This window comes from Ambystoma mexicanum, chromosome 6q, assembly GCF_040938575.1.
Source record: "Ambystoma mexicanum isolate Mex_15411 chromosome 6q, UKY_AmexF1_1, whole genome shotgun sequence".
In the NCBI taxonomy this organism is placed as follows: Eukaryota; Metazoa; Chordata; class Amphibia; order Caudata; family Ambystomatidae; genus Ambystoma; species Ambystoma mexicanum.
In genome coordinates this window covers 899,985,614-900,010,867 of record NC_090937.1, presented here as the reverse complement: position 1 = coordinate 900,010,867, position 25,254 = coordinate 899,985,614, and positions in this window count along the sequence as shown.

The following is a 25,254-nucleotide window of genomic DNA, read 5'->3' as shown; positions in this document are numbered from 1 at the left end:
AAAAAGACAAATTATTTCAGAATCCAGCCTGCCTCAAAGTGCTCAATGCCTGTTCAGCTTCATTGTGTTGATGGGGAGAGGCACTTATCTTGATTTCAGTAATGTTCTCGATGTGACAGGGTGGCCCCACCCAGAGGCCTCCACAAGAAGTGAGTGAGAGGAAGAACAGTCTAGGCTGCAGGGGCCTGTTCATTCTACTCTGCAGCAATGTACACATTTAAATGGTTCTGCGGCTCTGGATGGTAATGTTTACTCCACAGCGCCCCATACATCATCGGTCTGTTACAAGCCACATCAGCTTATCATGACTCCTACTTGCCAACAAAGTAAGTGTCCATATCTTATTAGATTTTGTTCTTGGTTTCATTCTATAAGAATGCTTCTCCTATGTTCTGGTGAAATCCTTGCTCAACAGCAGGCTTATTACAAAAATAATTTAATAGCACCCTGAATAGAACCTATGGATGTAACTAAATGGCGGGTATTAGAAATGGCTATTGGTTTGTTTGTGATGCTCACGTTTGGGCACAGTTGAAAAGCCCACACAGAAAGATGTCAAATTCAGGAATGTATTACTACAAACTAAGGGGGTCACCGGGTGGATGTTTTAATGAAATGGCGCTAAGGGTTGTCAAACTGCTTGCTTGGTCTGAACAATTGCTGACCACTGCCCAAACATATCCCATTAAGGTAGGTAATTGTAACAATTGTACAATCAATGTATTATCATTAAGGGTCTGTGCCACAGATGTGTTTTATAATGGCACAATCACATAGGAAAACGTTCTGTAAATCAGGCCCTAAATGTACACCATGTGTTAAATGAATGTTTCTTTTTATGTCAGTCTGTGGGCTCAGGATTCTGACCTGTCCAAAATGTGAAGAGTGACCAACTCCTATAATTACAGATGGACCGTGGTAGACCCATTGGATTTGACTATCAGGCAAATTAGGGAAACTCATGTATTTAATGCAATGTGCACGCGATTGCGGTGAGATTTTGTTTCAAGCACATTGTGCTTTTTGGTTGCTTGGAAGAGGAAACTAAATAATACTTTGGAATACACTGAATTGGAGATGTAGACATAATAAGTATGGTAAATGGAGTTTTTCACTTTATACTTTATGGTGAATTGTGGTGCGCTGAGGTAAATGTTATATTTACTAGATTACATTTGAGTATTTCTGTGTGATTTTGAGGATGGTACTAGCAAATTATGTTTGGCGAGTCTGATCACTACCATTAGAAGGAATGCCTTCATCGTTATAGTAGTATCACCCTTACTATATTTTCTCCTACCATCTGAGAGCCCAGTTGGTTAATAGTTTATATTTTGACTACAGCGTCGGTGGACACATTTCAAGAAATGTTAGAGTAGAAATTATGGTGGCTATTGGGGAAGATATTAATTTCAAATTGTTGATAGGTTGATGTCAGAAAGGTGTGTAGAAAACTGCAATGTTAAGTATTTTTTCTAGCTTTGTAGTAGTTTTTATAACATGACATTGGATGCCATATTTGACATGGCAGAAAGATATGTAGGAAACTATCATTTTAAACATTTGTTTCTATTATTATAGTTGTTTTGATCACATGACAGTGGATGCCATATTTAAGAGTCGAGTGCCACAGCAGTTTAAAACGTTATTCAAGCATTGGTAGACATGGGTGAATGGATGCTAGGTAATGTCTGTAACTTCTGCTTTACCCCAGATGCCAATTTGTAATGTAAGAGGAAGTGAGTGACAGGACCTTTTTTGTTCCTTGATTTAGAATTTGAAAACTTTGGAGCGGAAGACTTTATAATTACTTTATCTGAGGTACCTTTTGCCAGCATGGCACAGCACACTGTGAAAGGGAGAGAGGGACTTGCTTCACTTTTTGATCTTTCAATTGCACTTTAGCAGTGGGTTAAGATGATGGGGGGATGTTTTATTTAGGTCATTTGTTGACATGGGAACACTGAATACTTGCCTCTCTTTGGTGTCTGGAATCTCCTTAAACAAATGTGATCCTGAGTTCCTTCCTATAGCATGAGATGTGATATCTCAATGCTTCTATCAAACCTGAGACCGTAGTCTTGAACCACAGTGTATGGACCTATATTGGAGTTTGTCTATCTGGGCACTACTGTCAATTTCCACTGTATGGGAAACATAATTATTGTGATAACAATGTAATTATCTCTTTTATATAAATGACAGTCTCTGAAGAAGAGATTTACAACTCAAAACACGTCACACAGACAGCATAATTGATCTTGCTGGTCATTGTTGTGTGATATCATTTTTGGGCTGTGTTTTTTACTGTTTGTAAAGTAGTTATTGGATTCCTAATGATGGAGACTTAAAATGTTAACACATCGAGTTACCAAATAAACAGCTTTTCTTGTATGAAAACTTTAATTAATACTGTGGAATTACTTTCCTTAATGGTTTATGTTTGGACAGTGTGCAGCAGATGTTCATACCGTGCAAGCAGTTTGACCACTCTTAACGTCTGCTTATTTTGATCCTCGGCTCTGTAGGATCTTCTCATTGTGAGCACCCCCATTTTGTATGATGACTATATTGAGCTGTCTTCTAGGACTTAAAAAGTAACGAGATCAAGGACTTCACCCCCCCTTTTTTGCTTGATAGTGTTTTAATGAAATGGCACTGGTGTAATGCATTAAAACCGTTTCTGGCACAGATGGTGCAGTCATTGTGGGCATACACCACGTTAAAAAAGCTGTCATGTTTTCAGGATTGGTCCTGTTTTCATTTCTTCTAGGAAATAGCCGTGCTAGTGCAGTGGAGAATATGAGGAGTATATCCGCACGTCACAATAAGCCACATTAGTTGTGGCACTGACATTTGTAAGCCTCCCGCTCCGATTCTGCTCTTACCAACACTTTCCAATTGCTTCTGTGCTCTGCTTTGGTTTCCCATTCTTTCTCTCTCCTGAAATCCCTTGCCACTGCAAGCCCACCCAAAAGGGCTATGAGGTTCATGTCCGCTCATCAGACCCCGAATCCTCCTTACTCCCGCTCAACTCTCCGGCTCTTCAATCCTCCTCTCCTGGAACTCCAGCTGCATCTTCCTACAAAAACCTACCATCAGAAAATATTGGTGTTCCAAGAGGTGTTTTCCCTAGTGGTTAGGTCTTCCATTCAGCCATTTGTCCTTATGAAGAGTTGTGGGACAAAGTGGCGACTGGAAGGTAAATGCCAAACCTTGCTGCCTCACAAAAAAGTGAATTCAAACGGGGGCAAGGGTGACAATGGGAACAACTTTCCACCCCCGCCAGTGGAATTTTTGTAAATCACCCATTTTAAAGTTGAGCAACAGCTGAGGTGGTACGTCTGCAATACCTTCAGATCTGTTTCAGGAATACCAACTCCTATCATGGTAATGTAAAAATGTGGGTTTTTTTTAAAAAAAAGACATTCAGCCGTTTTCACCTTCATTGTTAATGTAGAAATTGAAATTGATTGTGAAAATTGGTGGCTGATACAACTACTGTAGATTTTTGTATGCACAAAAGAATCAATTCTGAAAATGTTATGCATTACATGTGCAAGGTGGTGAAGGGTGTCAGTCAAAGATGCCCACTTTTCTACCCACATAACATGGACCTTCAGAACAGTATAAAGAAGCTTAAACATATTTGAGGTCAATTTGGATTTTTGTACATCCACCTCTATTTTTTTCAGAAAGTCCACCAAAAATACAGCTGCCCATATTGCCATGGAATACTGCCAATGGTATTTGATCACAATCTTACTTGAGTGAAGGGTAACCTTCGCAGAATTTTCAAAACACTGCTGATTTGTCTGCTGCCACCCAACACCCCAGGAGTCTGTGATTACTTTTTAGAGCCTTGTCCATAGTACTCTTATCTGACTAAGAAGAGGCACACATGCAAATCAACAACAGATTTTAGATATACAGATTCTGAGGCCGATTCATGGAATTAATGTGCGCTGAAATTTACCGCGCAAGCATGCGAAAGCGTGCGAATCGCAGCGCAAGTGCCAAAATCGCAGTGGAAACGGGCGATCAGCGAATCATGGAAGTCCGTGCGCGTGTAAATCCATGGATGTGCACTAAAATCCTGCGTGGCGCACGCTGGCGCACACGTCTTCAAACAGCATGCACTACGCACACAGCAAAAGTGCACATAGCGAAGCACACACAACAAAAGTAGGCGTAACACGGGGCGTAACACGCAGAATGGGGAACAACGCATGAAAATGTGGGTGTCACGGGGGAAGTACAGGAGGCAAATGCGCGGAACGCTCACATGAGCGCCTACAACACGTACTCATGGAATCGAACGGGGCAAACGCGTGCGCCAAAAAAGAAGCGCTAATCCGGAAACACGTATGCCTGCAGGAAGCAGGCGTACGTGGACCCACGCAGCATAAAAGCGCGCGCTAACGACAAACAAGTTCAGACGCCAAGCTGAATATACTGTTCCTCGCAGCAGTGGTCGTGGGATACCACAGGAGGAGGAGGAGGATAGTCAGGGCCAGAATTTTTACACCCAGAACCAGCCTTTTTGGGATGCCTGATGACCAGGTGTATGGGAGGTACAGGTTTCCACCTCATATAATACTCGACCTGGTGAGTGAGTGTGAGGATGACCTCACATCACCCACCCTGTGCTCCCAAGCACTAAGCCCCTTGGAAAAGGTGCTCAATGTACTGCGCTTCTTGACCACTGGTTCATTTCAGCGGACAAGTGCCATAGTGGGGGGGTCTCACAGGCCACGCAGTCACGCTGCCTGCACCAGGTGTTGGCCATCATGACTGCACACCCATCAGTCCGCAGGCACATATACCTGCCCAGAACACTTGCAGAAAGGCAGGCTGTCGTCCAGGAATTTTATGGGTGGTACACTTCCCCAAAGTGCTAGGTGCCATTGACTGCACCCATGTAGCTCTACGTCCTCCCAGGGCAACTGAGCACATCTACAGAAACCATAAGCACTGGCATTCCATCAATGTGCAGGTAGAATGTGATGCCAAGGGAATCATCACCTCAGTATGTGCTAACTATACAGGGTCCACCCATGGCAGTTTAATTTACAAAATGTCAACCCTAAACCGGGACCTAGAAGCTTGGCGGCATGTCGATACATGGCTGCTTGGTGAGTATAAATGCCCCTGCACATGCATGCATGTCAGATACTGAGTAATATCACAACCCCACTAATGATACCCATCATCACCTCCCCAGGGGACAGTGCCTACCCACTGAGCACCCACATGATGACGCCAATTCGGAAGCCCACCACACCACACGAGGTAAGATACAACACAGCCCATATTGCAACCCGGGGCATAGTGGAGCGCACATTCGGAGTGCTCAAGTCACGCTTGACAACCAACTGTCACAACCATACCAGCCTGAGATTGGTCACCTGGAATTGTTACATTGTGTGCATCCCTACCTGCCTAAAGACAACCAATGCTGTGTCACCAAAAAAACACACATTTATGCTGCATGAATGACTACCCCCTTGCAAAATACAACATGAAAATAGCACCATATCACCCAAAACCTCCCCAGCTCCGCCACCCAACACACCATGGCATGTCATGCAATGTGAAAGCAAACAAAGCAATGCACAAGACCTAACACAAGTGTCACAAAGTGCACTGTCCCAAATGGAAACTGCCCACAGACAATATGCTCCCAGTAATCAACAACAAACAGCACACATGAACAAATACTTACCACCAACACAGTACAGCAACACACCATGAAACATTGCAAAAACATGACAGTACTAAGTCAAAGTAGTGGTAGTCTTACAACCTGAATAAGCCAGCACATCGACCCCTTCCAACTGTAGAGTGTTGCCGCCACGCAAATGTGTCAGTGTACTGCATACAACATGAACTCCATCTGCAAAGGAGACGGCCTTGTGAAGACATGAGGAAGGAACCTGCAAATTAGGAGGAAGACATGGATGCACAAGCACATATCAATACACCATGCAGTGTACAATACAACAACAATACCCACTAGGGATGTACACACAGTATTGACTACAGACTGCCCACACAGCTCATGGGAGGCCAATGTCACTGTGTAAGTCTATGTCACTTGGTCACACCCTTTGAAAGCCTATGGAAACGGGAAGCAGGAGGGGTGTGTGTGTCACGAACCCAAACATCTAACCCAAACTCAGGACAAGCCTGCATGTGCCCAGCTGGAATACAGTGGATGCCCATGGGAGCCACACAAGGAAACACACTCTAAACATTTTTTTTTTTTTAAATGGCCATGTGGGGGCCAGGGAGGGGGAGGCCACCCAGGAGGTTCGAGGACAGGGTGCACACCAACACCCACCTGTGTGGATGTTGCGAAAAAAGAAATACCTCCATGGGCTCATGGCCTGCACGGCTATGCCATTGTGGGAGAACTGCTGTCGCTCTCTTCACCCTCTGCTGCTGCCATCAGGAGGTGGTGGCACTATGGGAGGCAGCCCACGAAAAGCCCTGGTATGGTCCTTCATGGCAGCAAGCATGCAGGTCTGGAAGGTCTGATTCTGGAGGATTAAAGTGCGGAGATCCCCATGCAGCACCTCACGGGTTGCCTGCACTTCTGCGTGCATGGCCTCGCGGGATGCCCAGATCTCCTCACGTGTTGCCTGCAGCTCAGCTGAGAGCGAACATGTGAGCTGCTCCAGCTGCTGTTCTGCCCTAACATTTCGGGAAGCCTCAAGTTCAAGCAGACACTGCCTGAGCTTATGGAGTTCCACCCTCAGGGCTTCCCTGTGGCCCTGTGACTCTATTGATATGGATTCGCGCAGAGTCTCCAGTGCCGGCTGTCGGTCCCTGTTGGACGCCAACATGTCTTCCCTGTGTGATTGGCAAATGGAGTCTGTTGCCTGCTGTTGTTGCTACATCTGCCTTTCAGGGGGGATAATGGAAGTAGCCACCCTCTCCATTGCCTGAGCCATCATTTCTACTGATGCTGCCTTTTGGGTTGCCATACCGTACATGGAGTTTTCCCATACAGTATTGCCTGGTGGCGCACGGCCACTGTGTCGGTGGGCACCACACCTGTTCGGGGCAAGGCGATCTGCACCTTGCTGTGCTGGCACTGCCTGAGGCTGCAGGACTGCATTCCCCCTCTGATCTGCTGGCCCTGGAACAGGATCAGATGCTGTGGAGTGTGACCCTGCATTCGTAAGCACCAAAGGCGGGCCTACCAACACTGACATCCCCATAGAGGGTTCTACCCCTGGTGCAGGTGGGTTGGACAGAACAGAATCCCTGCCAGAAGCACTGACCTGCGACAGCACATAAGTCTCATCATCCGACTCAGCACCTGAATAGAGGTCTGGGGAGCTGCACCCAGAGATATCCCTCAACAGTATGGTCTGCAGTACCAAAGTGTTTTCACCCACCACCACACCACGTCCCCCACTGGTGCCTGGTCGTGGCTGAGAATCCTCATGGGTCTGCACCATCTCCTGAACCTCACCAGCATCAAGTGCTCATCACCTGCAAAAACATGAAATACAAGAAATTGAAACAGGCATGAGCACAATAGCACACACATAGCCCTGACAAGACAGAGATCCTGTACATGTTTTACTCATGTCCCACATGACTATAACCCTGGCAAGCATGCACTGTCAATGAGTTTGAAGGGGATTCAAAAAGGCAGACAATGAGGACACCAAGATGGAAAAGCAACACATTCGCAGCATGCCGTGTAGCACTGGCATCACACATCAGCCTGTGAGTGGCATGTCCAATACACATATATGACACATGCCAGCACACAGATGTCATGTTGCATAGCCATGGTAAATTAGACAACTACAGCGATATGTCAGTGAATGAGTACTGTCACACATCCATGTCACATGGACATGATGAGAAGATTAATGCAGAATAGTGTTGCAAAATATGCATGTGCCGCACACTGCAACACATCCAGTGTACAATTAGACAGTGATTGTAGGCAGATGTACACATCAATGGTTGGTCACTTCAACATGACAGGAAACAGCTATCATGTTCCACATTCAAACAGGCGCTAAAAATAAATTTCAACAGGCCATTACTCCCTCGCCCTGAATGGTCTAATCATTCACATAACCAGGTAACTAAAGTGGCACAATGTGGGGTGTAAACAATGACAGAAGCATGTCACATATGTGGCATTAGGGATGAAAAAAGCATATGAAAAATGGGATAATCTAAACAATCAGCCTGAATGAACACAGAAAAAATCAGAACAATGTTGTTGCAAGATGATAGTGCAACAGCAGTAATGTGGGGCTAATTGGCTACTGTGGGCAGAAGGGTTACTGTCATACCCAAATCAAAGGCACGTGAATGTTTTGGAGGAAGCACATGGTGACCCACAACACTCAGGAGTGCACAGCCTCACCTGGCACTCAATCAGAACCTGTCACCCAAACAACATACACATGGATTACACACACATGCATGGGCACTCACTGGACAATGTGTCGTAATCAGGTAGCTCTCCCATGCCTTGGATCTGTTGCTCTGTGATGAAGGTCCCAGCAACAGACTCATGTTCAGTGAGTTCGATGTCATCTGGTGGAGGCCGACCGCCAGTCACCAGAGTAGCGGCATGATTTGAGGCCAGCTTGTTCTTTGCTCTGCGTTTCAGGTCATTCCACCGCTTGTAGCAATCATCAGCTGTGTGCCTCACAAATCCAAGGGCACTTATGTGGTCTGCGATGGTCTGCCAGTGTGCCCTACGTTGACCAGGTGTGGTCTTGCACCCTGCAGTCACCACCATTTCGCGGCTATGTGCCGACACATAGGTCACAAGTGCATCAAGTTCGGCGTCATTAAAGCTAGGTTTCCTTGACGTGCCGGACTGTGTAGCCGTGTCTGCGGTCTCAGCCTGTAGTGGCAGAGCACCCTTCTTCCTCTTTTTCAAAGGTGGAGCGGAGCCTGAGTGGCTTGCGCCGCTCTGGTCAGTAGGGGCAGAAGCGCAGGTGGACTGGGTACTAGGAGTGTGCGAAGGCACAATGACCATAGGTCTTGTGCAGGCATTGGCTGAAGTGTGATGTTGGCAGGGGCAACCTCAGTTTGATGGACCAGGACCAACACTGTCCCGGCTGGGAGACTCAGAGCTTGGGTGGATAGAGCTGCAGCTGCCACTGCAGTCTCCCCACCCTGCCTACTTGGGGCAGCAGATGACATCGCTGCCCCAGATCCACGTGGCATGGTGACACCAACTTGCACCGGCACACGCAGCTTAGACTTGCTGACCTGGAAGTCAGCCTGGGAGTCATCCTGTGCAAGGTCAGGTGCCACAATGGGCTGGTCCAACAAGGGCTGAGCTGGGATGGTGTCAGCCACGTTTCCCTCAACCATGGGGGGAGCATGGGTGTCCCTGATTGGTCCCCAACACATGGGGGTCTAGGGGCACCCTTCAAATCCTGGCCACGTCCTCTACCTTGCCCCTACCTTGCCCACCATGCCCACCTTTTGGAAGTCGGCCACCTTTGCCTCCCTTACCGCTTGGTTGCCTCCCAACCATGGCACTGATGTTTTTATGAGTATGGGAGTTGCAGTAAACAATTGTCCTGAGCAATTGGGGGTGAAAGGGGTAGGGTACTAGATGGAATTCGTACCCTAGTGCTCTAGCAAGGCTGTCTGTGACCCCTGGGGGAAGATGACGGGTCACGCAACGCACAGGCACCCCGGAAACAAAAAGTAACCTGCACGCAACCCCTCGTAGACCACGTGCGTGGAAAAATGAACCCGCACCATGCTGTGGCACCCAGAAACACAAAAGCCTACAATGACCTCTGAAGGGGTACGCGACACACGCGGCAAGCACAGTTGGTAAATGCGTGCGCGACTCACTGTCTGCCTGGAAAAAGAACGTGAAAAAAATGCGCGTGTGCGCGTAGGCAACACCCCTGCAAAAAGAAGAACTGTACGCTATCTGAGGAGACAGGACAAAAGAAGAATTGAACGCTGTTTGAGGAAACAGGCCCAACAAAAAAAATGAACGCCGTCAGAGGTAACAGGGAGTACGAACTTGAAACGCTGTGAAGTAATCGCGTGTGAACCGACAAGAAGTACAGAATTGACTCACTCGCTCTCCACGAAAAGCACGTACAAGGAAATGGGGTCCTACACGTACCTTTTAAAGCGGGCCACAAGTACAGAGTCACTTACGCGTGTACGCGCTAAGGCCCTTTCCTCCAATTACATGAGCTGACACTCGAACATGCAGTTTTTGGACATGTATGATGAACATGCACCCGTGTTGATGGAAATGCCCGCGCGCGTCACGTCACTTACGCACGTAGGCCCTTTCCTCGGATTACACGCATTCACATGCGGACATGCAGTTTTTTCACGTGCGCTGAACCACTATGCCCACGTCACGAGGGAAACGCCCGTGCGAGTAACGTTACAGAAGCGCTTACGCGCTAAGGGCCTTTGGTCCAATGAAATCGCGTTTGTGTGCTGACGCGCTTATGCGCTAAGGGCCTTTCCTCGAATTACACGCTGGCGTGCAATTTTTTCACGTGCCAAATCACTCCGTATCAAGCTGGCCACGCAACAACACACGGAAGACCATGCTCCTGCCCAGAACGCCGAATTACTGCCCCCGAGAGCCCCAAGCACGCTCCCACCTGCCATCTGCTGCTGCCTGACTGCCTGCTGCCCACATGCTATTTGCTATTTGCTGCCTGCACGTCAGCCAGGGGTGCAGTTGCTGTGACCACCCCTGCTGGAACCGAAGACTCCCGACTGGGATACCATTGCTCCACAGCCCAGCCCCAGGACCCAGTTGCCCAACCACTCCTGCCTCTGGGGTTGCCATGTCGGGCAAAACACCATCTTGCACCACTGGCAACCCCCAGCCAGAGAGGCATAGGGCCACCAGCTTCACTGCCAGGGAAGTTGGTGTCCTGGTGGAGCAAGTCCTGGGGCAGTGTGATGCCCTCTTTGGAAGTTTGCGCGCCGACTATGAAGGACGGACCAGGATCTGGATGGACATCATGACTGCCTTCAACGCGGAGGGGGTGGCAGTCCGCGACTTACAACATGTAAAGAAGCGCTGGGAGGGCTTCAGGTCCAGGACCCTCAACAAGGCCCGGCGCCTCTTGAAGGCAGCGGATGCCAAGGGGCGCTGGGGCCACCTGTACGACCACCAAATGAGGGTCCTGGAACGCAAACGCCCAGCCCTCCACGTCCAGGTCCTTGAGAGGCAGACCCGTCTGGAGTCGAGCGGTAAGTGTACATGCATACTGATTGGACGCTGTGCGTGTCATGGTGTGCCAGTAGTGTGCAGGTTGCACATGTGTTTCTGTAGGGCCATGTAGGGATGTGTATGTACAGGGGCGTGAGGTTGACACATGTGAGTCCTCTCAGGTGTAAGACACATCGATGGTGTATGTGTTGGTAAGCATGCAGGCCAAATGCAGATGTGGGAGCACACATGTTTTAATTTCTGTGTATGTACGTTGGCATGGTTGTGATGTCACACATGGATGGTGGTTCCAACTGCATGTATCTGCACTGTGTACATGTGCATGTGTGTGTATTTGACAAGTGTGCAACTGTGATGCAACATAGATGCATGTGACACTGATATGTAGAAAGCTGAATGCCAGATGTGACATGGATGGCGATCTCATCACTGCGACAGTTGGTGGAGATGTACACATGTATGTAAGTGTGGTAGCATGTGTGCATGTCTTGTGCACTCCCCGTGTTTCATGTGATGTAAGGCTCACCTTCGGCTGCTCATGCTGTTGTATGTGTATGGATGGTGCTGCCTGGTGCAATATTGCTGTGGAATTGCTCATGTGTGTGAGTTGAAATGACATGTGTGTTGGGGATTGTGATGCCATATCTGAAGTGTGAAAACAAATAGATGTACCCTTGCTATAGAACAATGCTCAAAGGCAATTGTTTAATTGGACCGGTTCAGATATTTAGGCTGGTCCACAAGTTTGGTAGAGAAGGTTGGTCTGCTAAGTGGCAGATCCAAACGAGGAGTCAAGAAAATGTACAAAACGCTCACTGTGTTAAAAAAAAATACAGAAATTCAAAAGCAAAAATGTATTTGCTCTTACAGGAAAATCAGTATCAAACAAGAAAAAAGGGCAAAGGACTACAGTTAGTGGTCATACAGACCTAAGTCCTAGTGTGGTTTAAAGGGGACCCTAAAGCAACCAGGTTGCCTAAGTTAGTAACAAGAAAAGCCCCGTGGGGTAGTAGGGTTGGGCTCAATGCAGCAAGGGTACTGAGCCGTGAGGTATAGCATGAAAACAAATAGATGTACCCTTGCTATAGAACAATGCTCAAAGGCAATTGTTTAATTGGACCGGTTCAGATATTTAGGCTGGTCCAAAGGTTTGGTAGAGAAGGTTGGTCTGCTAAGTGGCAGATCCAAACGAGGAGTCAAGAAAATGTACAAAACGCTCACTGTGTTAAAAAAAATACAGAAATTCAAGAGCAAAAATGTATTTGCTCTTACAGGAAAATCAGTATCAAACAAGAAAAAAGGGCAAAGGACTACAGTTATTGGTCATACAGACCTAAGTCCTAGTGTGGTTTAAAGGGGACCCTAAAGCAACCAGGTTGCCTAAGTTAGTAACAAGAAAAGATGTGGGAGCACACATGTTTGAATTTCTGTGTATGTACGTTGGCATGGTTGTGGTGTCACACATGGATGGTGGTTCCAGCTGCATGTATCTGCACTGTGTACATGTGCATGTGTGTGTATTTGACAAGTGTGCAACTGTGATGCAATATGGATGCATGTGACACTGATATGTAGAAGGCTGAATGCCAGATGTGACATGGATGGCGATTTCATCACTGCGACAGTTGGTGGAGATGTACACATGTATGTAAGTGTGGTGGTGTGTGTGCATGTCTTGTGCACTCCCCGTGTTTCATGTGATGTAAGGCTCACCTTCGGCTGCTCATGCTGTTGTATGTGTATGGATGGTGCTGCCTGCTGCAATATTGCTGTGGAATTGCTCATGTGTGTGAGTTGAAATGACATGTGTGTTAGGGATTGTGATGCCATATCTGAAGTGTGACACTGCCACTCATGTGCAACTGTCATGTGTGTATCAGTCCATTGTACAGTGCCCTGATGCCTGTGTCCTATCTCTCCCTGTCTGCAGCGTCAACTGATGAAGAGGGCGGAGAGGGTAGTGTGGAGCAAGGCGGCAGGGATTGCACTGCCAGCCGAAGACGCAAGGCCCGGCTCCCCTCCCAGGTTGTCATCTCGTCAGGGAGTGAGGAGTCCGGTGCCACGTCCCAGGCCACAGCTGCCGAGGGTAGGTCCAAGAGGCGGAGGTCGGAGTTGGACTCCTCGTCAGCAGAAGGGGCAGCTGACACCCCGCAGGGTCTGACGGAGGAAGATGGCTTGGAGTCATCCAGGTTGGTGGGGGTTTGGTGGAGGAGGAAGGGGTCTGGAGGTGGGGATTCCACTGGTGCTAGTGGTGCAGTGCCTACGTCCAGACCCGTTTTCAGGGAGGGGATCCACTTACAACAACTGGCCTTCCTCTCCCTGCGGACGTGGCTATCTGGGACCGGGTTGAGCCTGTCCTGAGTGGGATGGTGTTGCATCAACGGGGCATGAGAGGTGACCTGCAGTGTTTTCGTGAGGACACGGCACGTCATCTCGAATGCCTCGTTGACCACGTTGACATACTGGGACGGGTCACCAGGGCCGGATTCCTCCGTTTGCTGGACCTTGTTCTGACCCCCTCCTCACCTGAACCCCCTATGCGCCAGTCGTCCTCCATGCCATCTTCCCACCCATGTATCACCTGGGTACCCTGTAGTGCTGCCTCTGACCCAGCGGCCAGGCTGGTGGGGGACACATTCCTGCCACAGTCGGGAGTCGGAGGTCCAGCAGGGGTGGCCACCTCAACAACGGCACCCCAGCCAGAGGAGGATGTGCAGGCAGCAAGAGCAGGGGCACAGGCACAGGTACAGCAGCAGCAGCAGCAACAAGGTGGGAGCCATGATGGCTCGGGGACATCAACATCGGAGGGGCATGCATCGGCCAGATGGCAAGAGGACCCAGGATTGGAAGTGTCTTCTGTGTGGCAGTGGTTGGGCCACGCCATAGATGCGGAGCAGCAACGGGCAGAAGAGGCACGGCTCACGATGATCAGGGCGGAGAACTCCATGCGGAGGGCACGGAGGCGGGCCAAGTGCCTCGAGGCAATTTGCAGGGAGTTGGAGGTGAACATGTCATCGTCCCTGCGATCCCTCGGGGCCATGGAAGAGGACCGCCTCCAGGACATTGAGCGGGAGTTCGATCATGCCCTGACCCGGGACATCGAAAAGTGAGCCGTCGGACTAGCCCACTGCCATTGTAAATAGTTTTTTAGAGTTAGGTTTCCTTTCCTTTTCCTTTGATTTGTGGTGAATGGACTATGCCACACACATTTGTATATATATTTTTTTATTAGGTAGTTTCTTAGGTGGGTTTCATTTCTTTTGTTGGGCTCATGGACCCTTGACAATGGATTGTACATAGTTGGACAATGGATTTATTTGAACTTTTTATTTGATTTTGAACATGGATTAATGGATTTTAATTTTGGACAATGGATTTTACATAGTTGGACAATGGATTATTTGGAACTTTTTCTTTTGATTTCACGATGGATCAATGGATTTTTCTTTTTACGTTTCCTTTGGATTTGCGTTGGTGGCAGGAGAGTTTTTATTATTTTTCTTTAGGATTACTTTGGATTGGATGTACTTTTCATTTACACATCTTTTGCACATGCTTTTAATTTCATATTTGCTATTTTGTTATGCTTTCATTTCATTGCTTTATTTTTGTACATAATACATTTTCATATTTTAGTTCCATGTGTGGGATTAGCTCATTGGGTTAATGCATGTGAAAATGTGGGTTTACACAATCAATGACAACCAGTGTGTGTGTGTGACGGACATGTGTTGATGTAAGTACATGCCATTTGGGTTGTTTCATGTAATGGGCATTTGAATGTGGGGTGTATGTTATGCTTGGTTGGTTATTTGGGCAGGGGTGGTGTGCCGTGGTATTTTGGTGGCCATGAGAGCCATGATTGTGGGTCATGTTAACATGTTGGGGGGGAATGAGTGGGGGCCTGCTGGCAGGTGCCCCTCACTGATGGGGGTGTGGGGTAGCTGGGGGACATGAGTGGGACATGAGTGGGGGCCTGCTGGCAGGTGCCCCTCACTGCTGGGGGGTGGGAGTGCTGGGGGACATGAGTGGGGGCCTGCTGGCAGGTGCCCCTCTCTGATGGAGGGTGGGGGTGCTGGGAGACATGAGTGGGGCATGAGTGGGGACCTGCTGGCAGGTGCCCCTCACTGATGAGGGTGGGGGTGCTGGGGGAAATGAGTGGGACATGAGTGGGGGCCTGCTGGCAGGTGCCCCTCACTGCTGGGGGGTGGGGGTGCTGGGTGACATGAGTGGGGGCCTGCTGGCAGGTGCCCCTCACTGATGGGGGGTGGGGGTGCTGGGGGACATAAGTGGGACATGAGTGGGGGCCTGCTGGCAGGTGCCCCTGACTGATGGGGGTGGGGGTGCTGGGGGACATGAGTGGGACATGGGTGGGGGCCTGCTGGCAGGTGCCCCTCACTGATGGGGGTTGGGAGTGCTGGGGGACATGAGTTGGTGATCACTAGTGCAACGTGCCACGTGGCCTGGCTGGGGGGCATGGCCATGGTGGACGGGCTGCCTGCGGGACATGTCCAGGGGTGCAGGGTAGTCCCCTGTGGTGTGGGCTGCCTGCAGGGGCAGTGAAGGGGGTAGAGGGGACACGTGGGAGGACCCACACTGCCAATTCACGTGTAGGACTCCCCGCGCACCACACTGGATACATGTAACCCTCTCTGACAGCAAAATTGTGTGTGAAACCTCCCTTGCACCCCAGTAATACACGTACCCCATTCACACAGGGCCAATCGTGTGTGAAACCTCCTGCGCACCCCAGTAATACACGTACCCCACTCACACAGGGCCAATCGCGTGTGAAACCTCCCGCGCACCCCAGTAATACACGTACCCCGCTCGCACAGGGCCAATCGCGTGTGAAACCTCCTGTGCACCATAGTAACACACGTACCCCGCATGCACAGGGCCAATCACGTGTGAAAGTTCCCGCACACCCCAGTAACACACGTACCCCGCTCGCACAGGGCCAATCACGTGTGAAACTTCCCACGCACCCCAGTAATACACGTACCCCGCTCGCACAGGGCCAATCGCGTGTGAAACTTCCCACGCTCCACAGTAATACACGTACCCCGCTCGCACAGGGCCAATCACGTGTGAAACCTCCCGCGCACCCCAGTAATACACATAACCCGCTGGCACAGGTCCAATCGCGTGTGAAACCTCCCGCGCACCCCAGTAATACACGTACCCCGCTCGCACAGGGCCAATTGCGTGTGAAACCTCCCGCGCACCACAGTAACACACGTACCCCGCTCGCACAGGGCCAATCACGTGTGAAACTTCCCACGCACCCCAGTAATACACGTACCCCGCTCGCACAGGGCCAATCGCGTGTGAAAGTTCCTGCGCACCATAGTAACACACGTTCCCCACTCGCACAGGGCCAATCGTTTGTGAATGTTCCTGCGCACCCCAGTAATACATGTACCCCGCTCGCACAGGGCCAATCGCGTGTGATAGTTCACGTGCACCCCAGTAACACACATACCCCGCTTGCACAGGGCCAATCGTTTGTGAATGTTCCTGCGCACCCCAGTAATACACGTATCCCGCTCGCACAGGGCCAATCGCGTGTGAAAGTTCCCGCGCACCCTAGTAACACACGTACCCCACTCGCACAGGGCCAATTGCGTGTGGTAGTTCCTGCGCACCCCAGTAATACATGTACCCTGCTCGCACAGGGCCAATCGCGTGTGATAGTTCACGCGCACCCCAGTAACACACGTATCCCGCTCACACAGGGCCAATCGTTTGTGAAAGTTCCCGCGCACCCCAGTAACACTCGTACCCCGCTCGCACAGGGACAATCGCATGTGAAACTTCCCACGCTCCCCAGTAATACACATACCCCGCTCGCACAGGGCCAATCGCGTGTGAAACCTCCCGCGCACCCTAGTAATACACATAACCCGCTCGCACAGGTCCAATCACGTGGGAAACCTCCCGCGCACCCCAGTAATACACGTACCCCGCTCGCACAGGGCCAATTGCGTGTGAAACCTCCCGCGCACCCCAGTAACACACGTACCCCGCTCGCACAGGGCCAACCGCGTGTGAAAGTTCCCGCGCACCCTAGTAACACACGTACCCCACTCGCACAGGGCCAATCGCGTGTGGTAGTTCCCGCGCACCCCAGTAATACACGTACCCTGCTCGCACAGGGCCAATCACGTGTGATAGTTCACGCACACCACAGTAACACACGTACCATGCTCGCACAGGGCCAATCGTTTGTGAAAGTTCCCGTGCATCCCAGTAACACATGTACCCCGCTCGCACAGGGCCAATCACGTGTGAAAGTTCCTGCGCACCCAGTAACACACGTACCCCGCTCGCACAGGGCCAATCGCGTGGGAAACTCCCTGCACCGGGGTGTGCATGTATTCGGAGGCGTGCACAGGGAGTTTTACTGGCATTTTCATGGTTCGGGGCCTGTGCGCCATGTACGGGATTTGTGCGCTGGACATGGCGCACGGGGAGGGGTTGGGGGCGTAACTGGCGCTGCTGCAGGGTTGCTGCGCCACTCTGCGCCACGGCTGGTTTTGGATCCTAAACTCCATGAATACGCTGTGCGCGGAAATGGATTTTAGCGCACGCGGTTGGTGCAGAAAGTCACACGCGCACACTGTGCGCCAGCCATGTGCGCCACTTGTGCGCTGAATTCTATGAATTACCCTGACAATGTCACATGAACACAGATACATCCCTTTCACCTGTACTTTAGTCCAATACACTCAAAACCCTGTCCATAGCATTAGATACTGAAACAAAAATAAACATACACTCACAACACACACACACACACCACCATCCTTAACAACACATATGAATATAAAAGGTTGGTCGTGCTCCCTCTCCATCACCAACTCCCAGGCAGATTCGCCTTGCAGTTTCCTCTGCTTCCCTGAATTGAAATCGGCTGCCAACTTTTTTTAAAAAGTGCAACTTCGGAGCACAAGCACAATAAACACAAAGACCCCTCAGCTTCTTTCCCTCTGCATTGTCCAAATGCAGAACCTGTTGCTCCAATTAACAACAGGACTTCAACCAGTGGCATGTCCAGGGAGTGACCGGGTGTGGCATGTACTACTCCTGGAATCACATTGAAATCTGATTGCCCCAGGTGCGAACCCATTATCCAATGTGTGTATGTGTGTGAGTGTGGGTGTGTTTGTGTGCTCGCTTGTACTTCATGCCTCCCGTGCATAAATCAGTGTTGTTATTGGAAAAATAATATTAAATAGAAATAATGACACCACTAGCCAATAGCACGTTTTAGATGAATTTATATTGCCCTTTTTGGTTGTTGCTATGGATTCAACATTCAATCATGTCCAAAATGGATATTGTTAACAATGAATAATTCTCACTGTGTTTTCATTGATTTTCTTCCATTATAACAAAAACAGGTTTCCTATTCATGTTGCGTTATGGAATCTATCCACTTCTTTTTTTGGGGCTCACTTTCCGGTGATACAGTTTGTTCAGTGATGGGTATATCATCATCATCATGTTTATTTTGGATACGCGTGAAGAATCCATAAAAACTGTGCACAATACAGGAATAGCTAAGAATTAAAACTCAGTAAAACATACATTCATAAAAAAGCACAGTGAATAATAGGAGCTAAAAAGTACTATTAGTACAATTAATTGGGTGGTTTGTGTTAGCTCATTTCAGGGAAATATACTCAACAAACATTTCCTTTGGAGAAATACTTTTTTCAGAACTGAGGGTAGGGACCAACCCACGTGCGAAGAGTCCACCGGCAACAAGTATATCAATGCAGGCCGATACTGTACAAAACCCTGTTCCTGCAATAAGGGTCGTATGAGCCACCTTCTGGCCGGTGCAGAAACAGGGCAAAAAAAAAATCAAGTGAGCTAAGTCCTCATAGGGTGCATTGCATACCTGACAGGAACGGTCCACTCCCCCCTTGGACCATGCTGCCACCACGGCCCTTAGGTGGATGCAGTTAAACCTTGCCCTGGATATAAGCACACAATCTGCAGGTGATTCTGCCCAGAGCAAATAGCAGTGAACGCCCAGAGACATTATGGTCATCAAGCCATGATTCTTAGGTTTTGTAATTTCGGAACTTTCTCTGTCAAGTCTCAGAGATTCAAACAGACATACTGTCCATCTGTTTGTCTCTCTCTGGGAGAGTATACTGCTCGGAGGGTACAGGTGCATGATATTGATCCCCCTCAACTATATCTTAATATTGAGCAGCCACGGAATCTTATTTTCCAGATCCAAATTTAACAGGAAGATGATCAGTTCATGCGTTAAAGTGGCCTAATTATCACCCCATAAGCTAAGCCAATGTAATACTGGTTGCAGGGAGATCGTATCATCAATTGGTATGCAACCCAGCTCCATGTGTACTCCAGAATTTGGACCCGAGGTAGGCAACCCCAGCAAGATCCTAAAAAATTGGTTCTCTAGAGTCTGGGCTGCACCAACATTTGAGTGTCCCCACAATTCCATCCATAATCTGGCCAGTGATGCTGCTTTACCCTTATATAAGTGCAGCAACGGGCAATAGGTTTGGCTTTAAACAAAGACATAGCCATGGAGACCCCACCCAAGGCCTGCTTAAACTTCAATGCCTGCTTAGATATGTGGGCCATGGCACAAACATTTACAGGGAATCTGACCCACAAGTAGTCAAAAAAGTAGACCCTGGGGATAACAGTATTACTGCAATACATAGTCCTAAAATTGATCCTCCTTCTCCCCTTCCAGCAAGCCATCACCGCTGATTTTGCTGAGTTTCCGACCAGGTCCAGCCCTTCCATAAAAGTGGCATACTCCGAGATGAGTGCCTGCGGAGCTCTTGTTGTGCGGGCCATCAAGACAGAGTCGTCCGCATATATTAGAACAGGAAGCAGCCGCCCACTATTTTTGGGACATCAGTAGAAGCCTTTAGGATGTGACTATGGAGCCCATTTATATATAGACAAAAGAGCAGGGTTACAAACACACATCCCTGGCGAACTCCGAGTTCAACGGGAAAGGAGCCTGTGCATTGCCCATTAACACCACTCCTGACACATGTTTGCATAGAACCAGGCAACCTGGCCAACAAGTGTACGAAAGGCCCTGGGCAATTCATGGACCTGAGCATTTCCCACAACCTGGTACAATTGACAGAATGGCACGACTTAGTATTTTAAATGGGGAGTCCAGAAGAGATAGAGGTCTATATGAAGCAGGGGAAACCCAAGGATCCTTTTGATTAATTGGTTGAATAACTGCCATAAGCCACAGTGGGGCTATGGGCCCCACACACATATTGCGTTAAACCCTTGGGTCAGTACGGGAGCCCACAAGTCCAGAGCCTTGACAAATAAATCAGCCGCCACATTGTCTGGGCCTGGATCACGGTTACAGCACTGTCGGCCGATTGCCTTCCTGATTTCATCCACTGTGAAGACAATAATTGCCTCAGGGCCCATCCCCTGACAACATCCCATGCTAGCCGTCGACGCTGGTACTTCTGCCTCAGCCTTGTGCCCTGCACTGTAAAGGCTTGAAAAATGGTCCACACAGGCCTTCTCTGAAACATTACTGACCGGGTTGTCCATATTATATTTATAGTTGGACCCTTCTGTTCAATCTCCGAGAACAATTAGGAACAATTGATCTTGGCAGCTACCACCCAGGCTTCCCATGCCTCTTCCTCAATTACCTGTTTTCTATTTGTTTTATTTTAGTGGGATTTACTCCTATAATGGCATTTTCAGTAGTTCCCATGCTCCTCAATGATTGCAAAAGATTGTTCCTAGCTCTCGAGCAGAGTTAAACCACCCCCACTTCTTTTCCCACCTTGTTTCCCAGGTTCATGTGAGAACACCTGCAAGAGTTGGGTCAATAGCCTTCCAAACTCCTCCGATATATTTATACTTTCTATGTTCCCCGAAAGCAGATAGTGCCGCCTCCTGAAAATATTCATGGGCCTCCCCAGTGAGTTCACATCATTCGATGTCGTCCATATCGGACAGGGAGGCATATTGGTTCCGTGTCAATACTGAGACAGATACACTGCTATTTTGGCCAGACACTCCCACCCTGCTAGAGCCCCCGCCATGTGGCTGCTGGACCACCTGTGATGGGATCCAACATGGCCCCAAGGGCATTTTTACATTGTCATGACCCCAGTCCCTAGCGGATGCCTCTCCTCCTAACCTGTCCTGGGGGGTAAAAAAAAATGTAGTGGCACCAACCAGGCCCTACGATCATGGCTAGGCAAACCTAAATTGGACACTACCAGAATTGTGGTCACTTGTGCATTTTTAAAGGTTAGCACCACACAATCCCCTGTGATTGATTCTGTCATTGAGCCCACCCACGGTACCCTGCGGGCCATTAGGATTGAACAGGGATCTATAAGACTCCCCTGGATATGTGAGTTGACCCATTGAGCTGATTTGTTCATCAGAGCCCTGCAGTCCTCACTGTGCCCAGTTCCCACAGATGGCACATTTAGTATTACAGCTACCAGTGGTGAAGCTTCTGGGTGCAACTGAAGGGGGAAACACCTTGGATCTGCCCTCCCTTGTACCGGCAGTTGTACCCCTTCTTGAGTACCCTGGAGTATCAAACGCTGGGGTAGTAGCTGTGATCATTCTGACATCGGAGGGGCACATGCAGGCTGGGCGGGCAGTTAAAATTAGTGTGTATTTCTACCAGGACCACTAATTCTTGGCTCATGGAATTCACCCCACTCACCCCTGTGGGGTTTCGGGTTCCCTGTGCAATCTCCTTCCCTGGGATGTTACAAGTCAACCAGAAACTGAGCTCAGTACTTAATCTTGCAACCTATTTTTTTAGGGACCTAACCTAGTCATCCAGGATCAACAGGGTATTCATAATACCCATTTTAAAGCTTGTCAGGAAGTTCATCAGGGGCACCATCACTTTTCTGTTTAGTCCTTCGGCACTCCCTCCTCCCATAAAGTCCTGTGGGTCCATTATCAAAGAGGGAGGAGCACTGTTGCCCTCCTGGGGGACATTGTGTTGGGTAGCCTGGGCACAGGCACCCATCAGAGGACGTGGACCAGGTTCTACTGGTGTGATGCAACATCCTGGCTAGACAACGTGCCTGTGTCAGCCACAAAAAATGGGCCATCCCCAGTGCAGGTCCAGTTGTCTCTAATGTGTTTGCCCGGACAGCTTGATGAAGGGTTGCCCACCTCCCTGTAGAGGCAATTGCCAGTTCTGCCAACCTAATCTGCTCATCTAGTCGTATGACTTTTTGTAAGTAGGAGTCCAAAGTCCCCACCCCCCCCCCTTGGATCCTGTGACACCCTGGGTGCCACCCCTAATTATGCCGCTATATTCCTTGTCCCTTGTTTTTCTAACTTTTTGGGACCCTGGGTAGCTAGGAGGCTAGTGGTAGCTTTACGTTTTACCATGGTTGATATCCAGCTACACCCAAGCCACACAGTAGGTCTACTTTATCACTCCTGAGGTCACCTTAATTTAGCACCAGGTGAGGAGGGAAGAATGGAGTGAGACTAGTTATCAATTCAGATGTAGTTAGGAGAAAATCCTATGAATAATTATTCATATGTTTTAGTTAAAATATTGAAAAAGTAAATCACAATGAATTAAAATTGATGATGAGTATACAAATAATGTAATAATAATGTAATAATAGTGGTATAAAATCGATTAGAATAATTAGAAGGAAAAAAAGGGCGTCAGCCAATCAGTTCTATCGAATTGCCAACCTAGGTTAACAGTAACTGTTCACGTTCTTCGGTGTTAAGTTCCTCTATGGAAGTTCAGGGAGCAGCACAACAAAAGGCCCAGTCTCAGATCTTAGGCCCGCTGGAATTTGCCCCAGTCCCAGATTACAATGCCCGATTAGCCACCTGCCAGCCACACTGAGGGAGAGCACGCTCACAGCGCTCAGGAGCCTCCCAGTGGCAAATTATTCAGAGTGTTGATAAAACAGTTGAGGTCAGGGTAGTAACAGTACTGGGGACACCTTAATGGGGACACTACCCTATGCCTCTCCGCTTAACTTCCCTTGTTCCTGGTTAGATGTTTTTCACAGTGCGTGAAATATGTTTCGGATGCCATTGCAGACCGGGAGGCAGGAAATGTCCAACAGCCTAACAAGCTGCCATAGTCCGTCTCTCCCCATGCTGCCCCAAAAAGAGGAGGTACATGGATGTTGTGACCACTTTGAGCAATCCCTGGAAATGTATGTGATTACACAGCTCAAGTGTTTGGCAGTTTAGGTCAGGGTTAAGAGTTTGTGCGTCGCTAGTTGGCAAACCAAAACTCTATGGCTCGCTCAGTATCGAGCAATGAAAGCTGGCGCAAGTGCAAAAAAAAACACAAATCCACTTATGCTCTCAATGTCATTTGGGCAGTACGTTCACCTCGCGGTCTCTTTAGCACTCACCTACATGCCAGCACGACCAGCACAGAGAGCAGGAGAAAGCGGAGCCCTCAGCTCCATCAGGGTCATGCTGCAAGGGCTCACAGGAGGCGGCTTTAACCCCTCCTCTTTTTCTGCTTCCTTCCCTCAATGATAGGGGGCGAGTCCCAATCCCAGGGGGGACCGGCAATGGGGCCTGCAGACAGAAGGAGACAACTTTGCCCTCAACTCCATTGGGCTCAATATGCTTTGTACTTTGAAAATCATATACACTGTTGGAAAAAGACCCATGTGGGTTGGAACACATGTTGGCTGTGGCTCTGTAGGAGTCACATTGTTCAAAGAGTTGCTGTTATAGAAATTCTCCAAGTATATATTCACACAAAACAGCCATTGGCTATTGGGATATTTATTGCTATTTAGTATTATTGTTCCAATAACAGCACATTTCTGCCATAGGCACTTTGGTTCATTTAAGGTGACCATCCCTTAAATCAGATGATAGGGCACTACTACCTCCATCCTGGGCACACGCAGCTTGGTACTCACACGGAATCTTGATTCACTATATACTTTGCCTACATAGTGCAGTGTAAACTATGTTCTAGTGCCTCACACTTGCGATTACCGAATAGTACCACACCTCCCTTTGGTAACTGGGAGTAATGGCACCAGATCTTACAGGATAGCTCAGCGGCAATGCGTTCGCCTTGGAAACAAGACAACACGAAGTGACACAGGTCCAATCTCCAGGTCCGCGCTTAGAAACATCTGGGTATTAAGCGCGTTATAAATACGCAACTAAGACATATTCCTGTAAACACCGCCTCAATGACCCCAGGCTGTTTAAGCGCTTTAAAAATGCAAATAAAAAAAGGGCATATGTGTACCAGGACAGACTTTCCTAACCTTCCTAACTTGACCCAACGATACAAGACCATATTCTCCAATCATGGGTTCGCTAAGTGGGAACAATTTGTAGCTTAACTGTGCTTCCTGGGAATGATGGTAGCAAGCATACCTATATTAACTGGGGATGATGGTATCTGAAATGACAATTCTAACTGCGAATATTGTTTCCAGATATTAAAATATTAACTGGGGATAATGTAAATGTAATCGACCTTGAAGTGCTAACTGGGGGTAATGGCACCTGACCTTACTGTGCTAACTAAATCCTGGTGCTAGCCCACAGTGTGCTAATTGTGGAGAATAGTACCAGGCTTAACTTTACTAACTGCAGGAAACAATACTGGTATTACTGTGTTAATTTGAAGATAATGGTCCAGGCCTACCTGTGAATAATGATTATTTTACCCTGAGCCTAACAGGAAGTGATTATCAAAAACCGATACCTAGAGACTTGGAGGGTTTCACCATTTCACACTACCTTTCCCGTTGAATACTCCTCTCCTGTTGTTCTGTCAAATGTAGGACCATAGTAGAACCTTGCATCTAGCAAAGTAATAGGACTATGGAAGACTATGGGCCACATTATAGTTTCAGCACAGTCGTGGTAATTCTGTTTTATGGCATAATTGAATTTGGATTAGGGCACAATATGTACACTTGTGTTTAAAAAAACCAAGGAAAATGGTATCTATAAGTACATGCAGGCATTTGCTAAACGGAATA